This window comes from Mustela nigripes, chromosome 12 (assembly GCF_022355385.1).
Source record: "Mustela nigripes isolate SB6536 chromosome 12, MUSNIG.SB6536, whole genome shotgun sequence".
NCBI classification, from domain to species: domain Eukaryota; kingdom Metazoa; phylum Chordata; class Mammalia; order Carnivora; family Mustelidae; genus Mustela; species Mustela nigripes.
In genome coordinates, this window is record NC_081568.1 from 7,456,650 (window position 1) to 7,472,597 (window position 15,948).

Sequence of the window (15,948 nt, forward strand, 5' to 3'; positions counted from 1 at the left end):
CACAAAAATTACACTCCCAGCCAGAGACCAGCTTGAGTCTGGGAACTCAGTGACAGCGGGAAGCTTTGGAGCATCAACGACAAGACAGAGTTGATGCCAACTCGAGACAAGGGCACCAGCCATTAGTAAACAGTCAGAATCCCTGATGGGTGGGGTGCCTTACCCCAGCCCCCCTCCAGAGGGTTCAGTTAGCCAAGGGCAGATCTCCAGAGAGAGGACAGCTGTGGGGTGTGGTCATACTCAGAGAAGCAGGGGAATGGGTGATCCTGTGATGAAAAGCATCTTCAGCCAAGGGCACCCACTTCCCTGACACCAGCGGTTCTCAAAGTATGGTCCCTGGACCAGCCGCACCGCCCAGGAACTGTATGATATGCAAATTCCCTGACCCCACCCAAGATCCACTGCGTCAGACACTCTGGGGTGGTACAAACCAATCAGAGCTTTAGCCAGCCTTCCGGGTGGTTCTGAAACACACTCAAGTTTGCGACATTTACATCATTCAACACAGAGCATGTGGATATGTCTTAAGCCCCATCTGAGTAATTCTCCATGAATCAAGAGCCCATAGTAAGTCTGTATTATTGTCTATATCAAAACTAAGCCACCAAGGTTAATGATAAAGCTTTTCCACTTTAATAAGATACTTTCTGTTCCTCCAAAAGCTTATCTCAGCTGCCCCCTTTTTCTTTGTGGGTAGTTTCCACAGAATCGCAGAATATTGGAAAAGAACTTCGAGATTAATTAATCCAGCTCCCTCCTTTTTGCACATGAAATGACCGAGCGCTCCCCCCAATTGTAAAAATCTTAATTAACATGATACCATGGAACTTGGGTCTCCTTATGGCAAGTGTAATGCTTTTGTGATGTCCTATGCCAACTTCTCTCTGATCGAAGAAGATCCATTATAAAACTTAAGTCACAACTTGCTGGGCTTTACCTTTTTACATCTGTTGTGTTTTTCCCTGCAGTTGCCACACCTGCCTAATGTTTTTCAATCTAGTTCATTACCTCCTCCACGAAAAGGTCCATGAGAGATGTGTCGTATGCACCAACCCACGGAATTTCACAATAGCCCTACAAAGTGGGTGTCATGATTCGGCTCCTTTTACAAATGAGACAAGAAAAAGTGATGAGACTTGCCCAAAACCACATTGATGGGATACAACCCAGGACACCTAGTTCTGAAGGTCACTTTGTCCTCTATTCTGTGGGCAACATTTCAGGCATTTGGGTACTTCTGTGTCCCCCCTTCTCTGAGTTCCCAGATTTCTGCAGGAATTTCTATAGCTTTTCCCTGATCCCATGGTACTGGGTTGTAAAGAACTCTTAACGTGTATCCCTACCCATGTGGAGTGGCCAGATAGGACATGGTCTACATAAGGAGCCTGAAAAACAGGAGTTCGGCAAGTATTGGTTAAGGGAGAACTTAACCAATTTCTCAAGGCCCTAACTTTACTCTCACCATCAAGCTTGCATCTCCACCAAGCTCCCATTCCCCCAGTCCTTCCCCAAGCCCCAGAGGCACCATGGCTCTGTCTCATCATGTTGACCAGCTCTCCAGGGCCAAACCCTCATCCTGATGTCTTGGTCTCCAGTGATCTGTCCTTGGAATCTCTTTTCTACCTCTTTTTCTCTTTTCCTTGGGTTCACCTCATGTTCCACTGAAGCACAACATTCTCTCAATCCTGAACGTACAATTCTCTCCACTAGAGTGGCCCTTCCCACTCTAAACGCAGGTGCAAGTGCCTCCTACCCCAAAGGCCTGGTCTGCGCACCACTCCCCTCAGCCCCTCAGTGGAGCATCTTCTTCCCTCTTCCAGGCTTCGACGGCACATCTCCGACTCCCGTGTGTTCATGTTTAGCTGCTGGCATTCCGCTCAAGTCAACCAGTGCTCTCTGTGCAAGCCTATTTCTGTTGCTGCTATCAGCCTCTTAAAGCCAGGATCCATGACAAATTCATCAAGACCACTCGGAAACAGCCAGCTCGATGACTTGCAGACAGCAGGCACTGGGTAAATACTTCCACCATGAATAACTGATGTTAAAACTCACTCACTTAAATGAGGTATTCACCGTGAGCTTGTTCTAGAGGGAGCTGAGTGGCCGCGTGCAGCCGGATCAATCAGCAAGGGCCCATCAGGCCAGCTTCCCATCAGCAGATGCTGCTCATTGGAGGGCAGCACTCAGCCTGTTCAGGTACTGCTGCCAAACAGAAGGTTCTCTTGGCAGAAGCGTTGGCATGCTCTGCGTTGTGCAGGCTGTGCCCCTGAACCAGCCCCTCCATTGGCAAATGAGCCTCCTCAGAACTGGCTTGTGCCACCCTCCAAAGGCCTCCTGCCACCCAGACAGATGGGCCCAATGGGGGTGTGCTGGTTAGCACGCGTGCTCATCTGGTTGGAGCACCCAATGAAAGATTTGTCTCTCCTACTTGGTGTCACCCGCATTCAACCAGAGAAGCACACTGCTGGGTCATATGAGCTGTGATGAAGGAATGACTCTCCAGTTCTAATTTTGGAACCCATTAATTAAAGAGTCGTAGACCTGGAAGTAGGAGAGGGGTTGAGGAAGAGCTGAAAGAAAATACTTGCCCAAAGTATTTTGGGCTGGTGTCATCCATGGAATTGGAGAGAGACACCTTCTCTTTCCAGGTGGAGTTCAGATTTAAGGCATGTTTTTAAGCAGCAGCTAAATCCTTGACTGGGCCTCCTGTGGTTGCCAGCGAGGCAGCGGGACATGAGACATTTCTCTCAGGGACTGGGGTCTCTCTGGGCCTCTACACATGGGAGCGAATAAAAGTTTAAACTCTTCCCATCTGAGCCAAGATCTGTAAACCACATTCCAATGGTGTGGGTTCAGAGAGAAGAGTGCACTCTTCAGCCCACCTTCTTGAGAACCTGGTTGCAGTCATGTCCAAACTCAAGCTGGAAACCTTGATTGGCTCAGAGGGGTTTATCTTAAACCTCTGATGGCCCTTGCTGGCTAGATGAAACAGTCAGTTGTAGGAGCAGCCAATGCGGCCTTTGGAGGACATTACCATTCAAAAAGTTTACAATTGGGGCGCCTGGGTGGCTCAGTGGGTAAAGCCGCTGCCTTCGGCTCAGGTCATGATCTCAGGGTCCTGGGATCGAGTCCCGCATCGGGCTCTCTGCTCAGCAGGGAGCCTGCTTCCTTCTCTCTCTCTCTGCCTGCCTCTCAGTGTACTTGTAATTTCTCTCTGTCAAATAAATAAATAAAATCTTTAAAAAAAAAAAAGTTTACAACTGACAAAGAACTAATACCACTTGCATCTCTAAAGCATTTTACTTCTTTTTGGGGGTTTGGTTTTGCTGTGGGGGTTCTTCAAGACACTAAAGACAGACAGGAACTGTACTGATCTACTTCATCAGTAGATCTTACAAGTAACTTCTTCCGCTGAGATTTGCATCTTGGCTTTTCCTTTCCAAACTCTAATGTGCCCATGACTCATTTGGAACACAAGAAGTGCAGCTTGATTCTCCCAGGTGGTCCCCCACAGAACGAGCCAAATCACTATAAGACCATGGGGAAACTGGCCTGTGGAAAGCAGATCATCTGGCAAAACAACTGTCCAGTGGCCAGCAGGTGACCCAGTTGCTGGACCAGTATACTGCCCAGTACTGGAAGGCAGTCGATCTCAGAAAAGGGCTATAAATGTACTTCAGAGCCGTACAATTTGGAAGTTAGAGCCTTAAAGCCGTCAGCTCTGCTGGTCACACAAGAGGGTGTCAGGTGCTTCCGGACAGATAAAATCCATCCAGTCTCCTTTGCTGTCTGCTCTTTGTTTCCAGACAGCACCAGACAGAGCTTGACTGGGGATTAAGTATCCAACATGAAGGCAATTGGGAGACATTAAATAAGAATAAGAGACAAAAGAAGAGAAGTTTAATCATCCACAGCAGAAGGAGTATCTCACTGTGACAGCTTGAGATGTTGCATTTCTTAAACAATGGAGGGTAACATGCAGCCCTACAGGGCATCACAGTGGTACCTGAAAGCTCTTTCTGAAAAAAAAAAAAAAATATATATATATATATATATATATATATATATATATTAATAATGAGTCAAGCTTTAGCCCTCCGGGGTGTTTTACATAAAAGGTTTTGAAGAAATTAACTTCTAATTTTATTTACTGATCTACATGCATTTTTAGAACTTCAAAAGTATTCAGAACTCACTTGTTTTTTCAGTTAGAGTTAGTCCAAGAATTTGACATTCAGACCTTTGGATGACTTAATTTTAGGTCATAAGTGCGTCTGTCCAAACTCAACTTCATTGCCCAGAATTTTTTTTTTCATTCGCTACTCTTTCAGTCAGGAAGTCACTACAATGTTCATTTGTCAGGTAGCAGGATGAATGGCCAACTCCTGGCATGTACAAGTTGAAGAAGCTATAATTTGCTCCCCGTTTCCCTTGAAGGTCACTAAATTTAATACCGTGATTGAAACTCAGGACCTTCTATAAATCTCCAGAGAACTGCAATTCCTAAGAAGGCAGATAATTTGGGCAGATATGTTGACCTGTGCACACATGTTAAACAATTATAAATTGTTTCCTTTCATCTGTCTCAGAAGTAATCTATAGTAAGATTCCAAAATATAAATCCTCTCTAAAATGAGACAGCCAGGGAAGAGCCCATGAGGACTTGTGGGTCCCTCCACAGCACTGACACCCCTGCATGGCCCCACATGATGACAAATGGCCCTGATTTTCAGCCTTGGCTTGACTTAAGCTGGTGGCTTTTGTCTCTGGCTTCCTTCTTGAAGGCAAACAACAACAGTAAAAGCATGTCTCATTTATTCCATTGGCATCTTTCCCAGTCAATGAGTAAGGATGACACTTCTCCCAGGTAACCATCTCAAAGTTTTCTAACTGAGCTAGTTAGTGCAGAAAATGTTTTGCATTGGAAAATACATAATAAAATCATGCTTCAGCTTGGTGCCTGGAGGGAAGGTAGGGCATTTAAGACAAAGGAATTCTGACTTTTCCTCTCCCATTTCATGTAATCTTTGAGATCCTAGAATGGAAAATTGGTTCTACCCCTGGATACAATGGAAGCCATCAGAGCTCTCTAGATCCTCAAACTGAGGGAGCCAGGGGTGCATCTACAGTAATGTAACTTTGTTGAAGTAACAGAGGCTCCAGGCAGGATGCAGATGGGCGTATAAAAGTATGTGAGACAGAAGAAGGCAGGCAGAGTGACTAATAATGGAGGGTCAAGAGAGGAAACAATGTTTGAGAGCAATGAGAAGGTCAAAGGTACTAACAAGTACTGAATCCCAAACCCCATGTTCCTATAATTTCTATTGGCCTAAATTGAAAAGGTTCATCCTACTTTTATTTTTAAAATATTTTATTTTTTAAGACTTTATTTATTTATTTGACAGAGAGAGATCACAAGTAGGCAGAGAGGCAGGCAGAGGGGGGGGGGAGGCAGGCTCCCCACTGAGCAGAGAGCCTGATGCTCGACTTGATTCCAGGACCCTGAGATCATGACCTGAGCTGAAGGCAGAGGCTTAACCCACTGAGCCACTCAGGAGCCATTCTCCCTATTTTTAATTACCTTCATTTCAATATAACTCATACCATCTCCCTATATGAGTTTGCTAGAGCTTCTGTAACAGAGTACCACAGACTGGGTGGCTTAAACAACTGAAATGTATTGTCTCACAACACTAGAGGCCAGAAATCCAAGATCAAAATGTTAGCAGGGTTGGCACCTTCTGAAGCTATGAGCCAGGACATTCTCTTGGCTTCTGGGGGTCAAATAGACGGAATCTTTGGTGTTCCTTGGCCAAAGAATCATCACCCTGATTTCTGTCCTCATGTTCACATGTCATTCTCCCTGTGTGTGTGCCTTTGTGTGTAAATTTCCCCTTTCAATAAGGGTACCAATCAGACTGAATTAAGAGCCTAACCTGTTCATTATGATCTCATCTTAATCAATTATATCTGCAACAAGGTCATATTCTGAGGCATTGAAGGTTAGGACTTCAGTATATAAATTTGAGGAGGGTACTATTCAACTCATATCACTCCCTAAAGTAACATTTCTATAACAGGCTGTATCTTCCTTCTCAGCCTGAAGGATCAGAACCTCACCAATCAGAGTTATAATAAGGTATAGAGGCTGTTTGATGTCATAGAAGACCACAGATGTAGGAACATGCTCAAACTGCAGAAGCAAAAAGGAAATCAGAAATCCATTAGCTAAAAAAAGAAAGTCTGATGTATTGCCAAGCCAAAAGGACCAGAAACAGGTATCAAAGTCAAGATAAAAATAAAGGAAGTTGTAATGTTGGATTCAACATAAATATACAAAAAGCAGGGAAGGGTAAATAAATGTACAATTATCAAACTAAAGTTTTGGTATTTTGTCACTCCAAAAGGGCTATTCATGTTATTATGGATAGATATCCAGCCTATCTCAACCAGGGTTGAAAATCCTACATAACAGCAGTTGAGTTCTATTTTCTCAAATCCTCAGACACTGACTCTTTGAAAAGGAAAGATAACACATTTATACTACAATAAATTAGTATGTAGGTTGTGATTTCCAAGATAGCTCTTAAAAAAGAGACAGAATATTTCACACCAAAACAAGAAGATATAAAAAAAGACTGATAAAAAATATTCAACCACACAAAAGTAAGATGATAAATAAGAGAAATAGAAAAGAAAAAGAAAGACAAATTAAAAGTACAACAAAACAATGATATATCTAAACTCTAATATATATTAAATGTAAATGGATTAAATGTTTCTAGGAAAAAGCAAAGATCATGCAATAGAATTCTAAAATCCCTCTCTGTTGTGCATTGTAGATCCATCCAAAACATAAGGATCCAGATAGGCTGGATAAAAGGATTAAAAAATATATGTCATGTGATTCTAACCAAAAGAGAAAATCTACTGCCCTTATAATATTAGGTAGAATATATTTTAAGACAATAAATGTTTCTACAGATAAAGAGGATTCTCTTATAGAGACCAAAACAAAAACATGCCAGAATTTTATTGGAAATGTGTTACATATTTACATCAATTAGGAAGACTTGGCATTTAACTATATTGACTCTATTAACTTTATTGAGTCTTGCAATTTAGGAACATGGCATATCTCTCCATTTATTTAACAGTTTGATTTCTCTCACCTATATTTGTAGTTTTTATTGTAGAGATCATGGTAACTTTTTGATAGTGATTCCTAGGAATATTATGTGTTTTGATGTTCTTATAACTGAAATTTTTAAAAAAATTCATTTCCAAATGTTTGATGCTAGTACAACATACTAATTATATTAGTACAATAGATCTTATGTCTTTTTAATTTTTACATATGCTTTTGCATATTTTTATATGCAATTTATTTTTATATGGCTCTCATTGAGCAAACTTGCTAATTCATTTATAATTTCTAATTAGCATCTTTCGATTATTTTGTATTTTCTACAAATACAATCATACTCTCTTCAAAGAAACAGATCTTTGAAACTCCCTTTTAAATTTGTATGCTTTTCTAATAGTTTTACCATAGTAGATAGAACCTAGAATGCAACTTTAAGCAGATACAGTGCTAACAAGCATTATTTTCCTATTCCTGATTATAAAGCAAAAAGTTTTATTATTTTACTTCCAAGTAGGACGTGGTTTATAGCTACCCTTTAATCAAATTTAGGAAACTCTCTCCTATGCTTTGTTAACATAGTTAAATGCCAAGTCTTCCTGATTGATGTAAAGATATAATGCATTTCCAATCAAATTCTGGCACATTTTTGTTTTGCTTGGTTTTTTTTTTCAAGTTTTATTTATCTATTTTTTAAAATATATTATTTGTTTATTTAACAGAGAGAGAGATCACAAGTAAGCACAGAGGCAGACAGAGGGAGGGGGAAGCAGGTTCCCTGCCAAAGAGAGAGCCTGATGTGGGGCTCAATCCTAGGACCCTGAGATCATGACCTGAGCCAAAGGCAGAGGCTTAACCCACTGAGCCCCCTCAGGAACCCTTATTTATCTATTTTAGAGAGAGAAAGCATGAACAGGAAGGGCAGCAGGAGGGGATGAGAGACTCTCCAGTGGACTCCGTGCTGAGTGCAGAGCCTGATGTGGGGCTCAATCATAACCTATGCTGATATCAAGATTCAAATGCACCACCCATGAGCCCCAAACTCCAGCAAGATTTTTATAGTGTGTATGGATATGGAAGGAAACCTAGTAGAACCAAAACAATTTTGTGACATAAGAACAAAGTTTAAGGATTTACCAACCTGGTTTAAGACTTATTATAAGTCAATAATAATGAATATATTTTGGTTTTGACAAAAACAAATATACAAATGCAACAAAATAGCAAGTCCGGAAGCAGATCCATATATATGGTCGATAGGTCTTTTTAAAAAGTTGTCAAGGCAATTCAGTGTAGAAGGGAAGGTCTTCCACAAATAACCCTGGATCAAACGGATATCCAGATAGAAAAAAAGAGGGAAAAAGAGCACCAATCCTTACTTCACACCACACATAAACACTGATAAAAATATACCGCAGACCAAAGTGTAAAGCCTAAACCATAAAACCTCTAAAAGAAAACAGCATAAAATCTTTGTGACCCTACTAGGCAAAGATTTCTCACCTAGAACGCAAAAGGCATAAAATGGAAAAAAAAAATTCATCTATATTTAAAGCTAAATGGAAAAAAAATTCATCTGTACTTAAAGCTTTTGTTCTTAGATGTATGTTAAAGGTAAAAAAGCAAAGTCAGGGTGGGAGACAACATTGGCAAGACATGTCATCTCTGAGGGAGGACTTGTAGAGAGAATATATGAACTGCCACAGGTCAGTGATTAGGAAGACAACCCAATTTTGAAACAAAGGATTCAAACACTTTACAAATGAAGATACTCAAATGGCCAGTAATAACCTAAGTGGCTGCCTGGGGAGAGGGATGGATTCCAGAGGAGCACAGGGATTCTGGTGGGGACTACAGAAGAGTTTACCAGGCTTGTGGTGATAGTTTCATGGCCATATATATACACGTCAAAACTGGTCACGTTGTAGACTTTATTTTTTTTGAAGATTTAGTTATTCACTTTTAGACGGGGAGGAGAGGGTCAGAGGAAGACAGGAGAAGGAGAAACCTAAAACAGACTCCCTGTTGAATATGGAGTCCCACTTGGGGCTCGATCTCATGACCTGAGATCATGACCTGAGCCGAAATCAAGAGTCGGTCTCTTAATCAACTGAGCCACCCAGGTGCCCCCAGGTTTTAGACTTTAAATACATGTGGCTTATTTGATTTCAGTTAAACCTCAGTGAATTTGTAAAATACCCATTTTATATACATATGAAATAGTTTTACATAAACATCACAATACACCAAAAAAAAGCTTTTTAAAAATTATGCCATGGACAATAACATCAAAAAACATAAAAATATAAAGAAAACCTGTAACAGAACATGTATTAGAGAAAATCATGAAACTTTATCGAACTACACTAAAAGACTTTTTTAAAAAAGTGAATTACCATGTTCATGGAAGAAAAGTTTCAATATTTTAAAGATTTCTAAAAATGTCCATTCCTCAAATTAATGATGACCTAAATACAATCCCAATTCAACACACTAGCAGGTTAATATAGGTGTGAGCACAGGCAGAAGTTGACAAGCTGACTCTAGAACACAGATGAAAATGCCAAGGCCCAAGGGTAGCCAAGACACAGACGGAGAAGAACAAGGTGTTCAGACGTGCTCTACAGATATCAAGACTGGTTGTACATCTCAGGTAATGAAGACACATCAGGGCTGGTGTGGACACATGTGACAAGTGGAACAGAATATGCAGCCTGAAAACATACACACGCTCGTGTGGATAGTAGGTAAATGGCAGGAGTAGTACTGAAAATAAGTAGGAGAAGATAGACTTTTCAATAAACCATGCAGAGATCATCTGATATCCACAGGGGGAAAAGGAAAAGGAACCCTGGCTTCACACCACGAATGGACAAAAAAATCCAGTTTGATTTAAATGCTAAGTGTCAAAACACAAAATACAAAACTTTTAATTGATAATATAGGAGAATATTTCTGATACTATGTTAGTCTGCTCACGCTGCCATAACAAAATACAACAAGACTGGGTTACTTAAACAACAAATTTTTTTTTTTTCTTGCAGCTCTGGAGGCTACAAGTCCAAGATCAAAGTGCTGGCAGGTTGGTTTCCTCCAAAACCTTCTTCTGGCTTGTAGACAACCATCCCTTGTTGCTTCTTCATCAGATCTCTTCTCTGTGTGCATCCCTGGTACACACAGGGAGAGGGAGAAGCAGACTCCCTGCCCAGCAGAGAGCCCAACATGGGACTCGATCCCAAGACCCTGAGATCATGACCTGAGCCAAACGTAGACACTCGACCAACTAAGCCACACAGGCACTGCCCACATTTCCTTTTCTAATAAGGACACCGCTCTGATTGGGTTAAGTCCCACCATAAGATCTCATTTAACCTAATTACCTCCATAAAAGGTCCTACCTCCAAATACAGCCACATCCCAAGCTCCTGAGGGTTAGGGCTTCAAGGAATACATTTGGGGAGGGGGTCATAATTCAGTCCATTACAGATACCTTGGGATAGATAAAGATTGCTTAAACAAGACATAAAATGCAAAAAAAAATTAAAAAATGATAAATGTACTTGATTTACACTTCAGGATTTCTGTTATAAAGCTCATAAAAAGACAAACTAGAGGGGTGCCTGAGTGGCTCAGTGGGTTAAAGCCTCTGCCTTCGGCTCAGGTCATGATCCCACGGTTCTGGGATAGAGCCCCGCATCTGGCTCTCTGCTCGGCAGGGAGCCTGTTTCCACCTCTCTCTGCTTGCCTCTCTGCCTACTTGTGATCTCTGCTTGTCAAATAAATAAATAAAATCTTTAAAAAAAAAAGACAAACTAGAAGATAACACTTTTGCTGCATTTAAAACCCACAAGAGACTGGTATACAGGATATATAAAGAGTTTCTACAAATCAATAAGAAAAAAACTATACAAACATGTATCAGGCCACGACAACTCAAAAGAGAAAAATGGGACAATAGGCCCAAAGCAAGAACTTCAAAAAGAAGAGAATCAAACATCTGAAATACACTGAGGGTTTGGAGTGGAGGGGGTTGGGGGGTTAGGAGGGACTGGTGGTGGGTATTCAGGAGGGCACGGATTGCATGGAGCACTGGGTGTGGTGCATAAACAATGAATCTTGGAACACTGAAAAAACAAAAAATAAAATTTTTTTAAAAAGGTGCTACAGCTCCTTCCTAATCAGGAAATGCAAATGAAATTGACAAAACTTGAAATCTTACAACAGCAAGTATGAGGATACTTCACTACAAGTGAAGGAACATTCCATACATGGCTGAGAGGAGTGTAAATGGTACAAGTACTTTGTAAAACAATTCAGATTATCTAATAAAGTTGAAGATAAAGATATCCTATGACTGGGTAGCTATATAAATACTTCTAGTATTTATATAGATGCATACAGGTAGACCAGGATGCAACCTAAATGTCCAACAAAACTCACCTAGATTTTTAAAAAATGGTGCTCTATTCCCTTGATCGAATATTCTATAATAATGAGAATACAGGAAAAACAGTCATTCATAGCATCTTCATGACACTTACAAACAATTTTGAGTAGAAGTCAGACAAAAGGATACCTTCGCTATGATTCCACTTATGTTTAACTCAAGAACAGGATAATCTCAACCAGATTGTTTAGAGATGCATTTATAAGAGACAAAAATATTAAAATCAAAACAAAACAATGATGTGATCATCAAAAATACCAGGATAGGGGATAGCCTCTAGGGAGCGATAGATTTGAAACGGAAATTTGGAGCCAGTAAGTCTCTGTTCTTGAGTCTGTGGTGGTTACAGAGTGTTTGCTTTATAAGTGTTCATCAAACAACAATTTATACAGATTGTATGCACTTTCCGTATGCTGTATTTCAAAATAAAACAAGGAAAAATAATTTACAAAAAAAGAACGTGTCTAGGAAGTCTTGGACTTCAAAAATGAAAGCGAGAATTTGTATGCAGCAGGTAATCTGTGTAATCTTGCCCAACTGGGTGTCTGATGTGATGTCGGCGGCTGGTTTTCACATCCCAGTCACCAAGAGGGAGACAGACTTAATAGCTGTGTTTAAAGCGTCAAACATAAGAACAGTAATAGTCTTATTTTTTACTAATTCCCTCCAAGCTCAAGAACCTTTTCGTTATAATGGTCTATTTTCCTGTCTATCAGGGGCAATTAACCTCTCACCTAGCAGCGGCCAAGGGCTTCTGTCAGGCCCTCCCTTTGGCCCTTGGAATTGACCTCTTGTCCTATCCAGCTGGGCCTAGAATCACCGTATGGTCAAGGCAGTCAAGAAAGAAAACCACAACAGCGATCAAACAAAAGCAAAGATACAGAATGATGGGAGATGGCAGTCGTAGAGAGAAAAGTTCAGAAATTAAGGGCGACGGAAAGAACTTTCTAGAGCCAAGACACACTTCCATTCACAGACCACATTTTGCTTTTCAGGCGGTGAGTTCCTCCTCACTTAAGAACTGAATATCAAGCTTCCTTTCGAAGGGGCATGATTTTCAAGTTGATGTAAGAGCCCCGGATGCTTTTGCTCCCGGCGCGCCATTGATCATTGTGCTCTGCTCCCCGTAAACCGCAGATCTATTGGAATCGAAATGACGGGGGGTGTCTGTTGTTCAGATTTCAAAGCAGCTCTATCCTGAGCCACACAGAACACAAGCAAATGCCGAGGGAGCGGATAAAAGCTGGCCATTAGAAACCTCGGGTGCTGGTTCTTCCTTCCACAACATTGGATATATTCCGCAGGCTCTTGTCAACAAACACGCTTTGAGGACCGTATTCTCACCGCCGGGATGACAGCCCCTGAGAGCCCGAGCGAGTGCGTGGACATCTGAGTCACAATTAGAACAGCAAGGATGGTAATCTGGACCTCTGTCAGGGGACACTGAAAAAACTGAATGAATAAAAATGAGTTGACACTGGTAGCAGAAAGGAGCTAGAAGCACCGTGTGTATTGTTGGGAGATACTAAGTCAACAGTCACATGGTGATCGCCCGCCCTGGAAGTCAAACACATTCTCTGGCAGCTGTGACTTCTCAGAGACCTGTTCCAGGAGCATGTGTGTGTGTGTGTGTGTGTGTGTGTGTGTGTCTAGTTTTAAGTGAAGGCAGTGAGGGGTTGAGACAGGCAGGAAAGGAATCCAAAGAAGAAACGCACACAGGAGAAACCCTTTCACTAAAGAAACAAACCTTTGGGGACTCAGGTGCCAAAGCGTCCTGTTGTGGCAAATGCTCTTGCTGCCCTCGGCTAGAAAAGGCACCACCAGTCAGGGCAGCCCACTGTCCAGACACGCCCTCCCTGTGCTCTCAGCGGTGCTGCCTCCAACCATGTGAGGCTTGTCGTGGCCATTCTGACCCCCCACCCGACTCTTCTACCCCCACAGCCCCTCTGCTTGTCCCACAGCTCACCCCCCAGGCTCTGGGCACCTTTGAACGTGTCCGAGGCACCCACAAACAAGCCAGCTAAAACCAAGGGCCACTAATAAGCAAAGGCACCCTGACTAGGAAGAAGGTTCCCTTCCAGTCGGAGCTCCAGGGCCTTGGGTGAGTTCTGGTCTGCCCAGGATTGGTGTTTGAGGGGTGTCCAGGGGGAGAGCAGGAGGCACCAGGGGGGCAGGGCTGTTACGGGTGTTGGGGGAGGAGGACTTGGGGGGCAGGAGTCTCAGACTACGGGGCAACGGTTGGCCGAGGCTGGCAATGCTGGGACCGATGTCACCCACTGGCCGTGTCCTGCCTCGTGACAGTCACAGGCTCTCAGCAGTCCGCAGGAGGGAGCCGCGGTGCCCCTGGGGGGCAGGTCAGAAGGGGCAGCAGCCCAGCCACTGCTCGGTTATGGTTCTTCCTGCAGCAGAAGAGAAGTCGGAGCAGATGCCTCTCAAGAAACTGGTGTCCTTCTCTGCTGGTCACCGGACACGAACAAGGCCAGGTCCATCGCGAAAACCACAGCCCTGAAGTCGCAAACTGCCAGCAATGGGCAGAATCCGGCAAAACCAGGTTTTCATTTCTGTCGTCAGTCTGGATCCCAGGGTTGAATAATGTTCTTTAAAACTTCTGAGCTAGTGACCAACACTTTAAAAACAAGAGATTTCACGTAATAAAAATCCAGAGGCGCCTGGGTGGCTCAGTCGGTGAAGCGTCTGCCTTCAGCTCAGGTCCTGATCCTGGAGTCAGTGGATCGAGTCCCGCCTCGGGCTCCCTGCTCCGTGGGGAGTCTGCTTCTCCCTCTGCCCCTCCCCCTGCTCGTGCTTTCTCGCTCTCTGAAACAGAGGAAACGTTTTTTTAAAAAATCCGGATATCCAGCTTTTCTTGAAAGGAAATGCATAGGGCTGGCATCCCCTCGTGTTGGTGGAAGAGCAGGTCCCCCCGAGGTCCTCCCACGCTCCGGGGGGCCGCCCTGCCCCACCCCCACCCCGCCGCCCCTGGATGCTTCCTCCAGCCAGGCCACTCACTCGCTTCACTCTGGTCGCTTGAGCCTTGGACGTGCGTGTGTCGCTGTCAGCACACAAGCATTTCCGAGGCCTGAGTGTCGGTTTGGATCACTGATGTCCACCTCGGGTCTGCAGCAGCGCGGGGCACACAGTAGCTGCTAACGAAGTACCTGCGCGACCAAGCGGCAGGCACCGCCCCGCAGTGCTGGGAGAAATGGCTTGCGTTGGCGACGGTGACAAACTAGAGCTTGCTCCGTCCGAGTTCTGTCAGGACGCACGCTTGTCCAGCCCACCCGGGCCCGAGCCGGCGGCTGGGGAAGAAGCCGAGACCCCGGCCCCGGCGATGGCATGTGCGCCCCTGCTCTCAGGAACGTGGGGTCCCAACAGAGCCCCGGAGGGAGCAGAAGGGGTGTGCGAGGGGCAGCAGAAGCTCTTAGCATCGCACGTCCCGTCCTCTCATCTTTGTCCCTGTGCTGAGAAAGGAGTGGGAGTGCACGGGGAACCTCGCTTACCTCAGCGCCCACACGGGCCAGCCCAGCCCGGAGCGCGGGTGCAAACACTCACCGGGCCGCGATCCAGGCCGGCGGCTGTGCGGGGTCCCCGCCGCAGCGCTCGCACCGCCGCCCCGGAATGCAAGGACTCAAGCTCTGAGACGCTGGGGGTGCGGCCTCGAGTGGCATAAAAAGGCAAGCGGACAAACAGCAGAAAGCAGAGCTGAGCGGCCTGCCAGAGGCCGGCCCGCATGCGGTCTCACCCCTTCTGAGAATGACCACCCGATGACCGAGGCCAGTGGGCCCGCGTGACCTGAGGAGCGGGAGGGGCTGGCGAATCCGTTAGGGGTGAAATGGGGCTCCCGCTAAACACAAGCAAAGGAGTCCGTTTTTCATCTCCTTTCTCACTGTCCTGTATCTGCTGCGTCTGTTCCCAGCTGAAACACGGGAGCTTTGTGCTTTGAGACCCAACGTTGCTGCTATTTAAAAACCACCTTACACCAGTTAGAATGGCCAAAATCAACAAGACAGGAAACAACATGTGTTGGAGAGGATGTGGAGAAAGGGGAACCCTCTTACACTGTTGGTGGGAATGCTAGTTGGTGCGGCCACTTTGGAGAACAGCGTGGAGATTCCTTAAGAAATTAAAAATAGAGCTTCCCTATGACCCTGCAATTGCACTACTGGGTATTTCCCCCAAAGATACAGATGTAGTGAAAAGAAGGGCCATCTGTACCCCAATGTTTATAGCAGCAATGGCCACGGTCACCAAACTGTGGAAAGACCCAAGATGCCCTTCAATGAACAAATGGATAAGGAAGATGTGGTCCATATACACTATGGAGTATGATGCCTCCATCAGAAAGGATGAATACCCAACT

The 15,948-nt window shown here is 44.1% G+C and overlaps 1 pseudogene; it reads right to left on the reverse strand.

Moving 5' to 3' along the window:
- Nucleotides 1-15,320, reverse strand: part of LOC132028160 (60S ribosomal protein L7-like) — an 81,062-nt pseudogene extending 65,742 nt beyond the window's left edge.
- Between the last annotated feature and the right edge of the window lie 628 nt (nucleotides 15,321-15,948).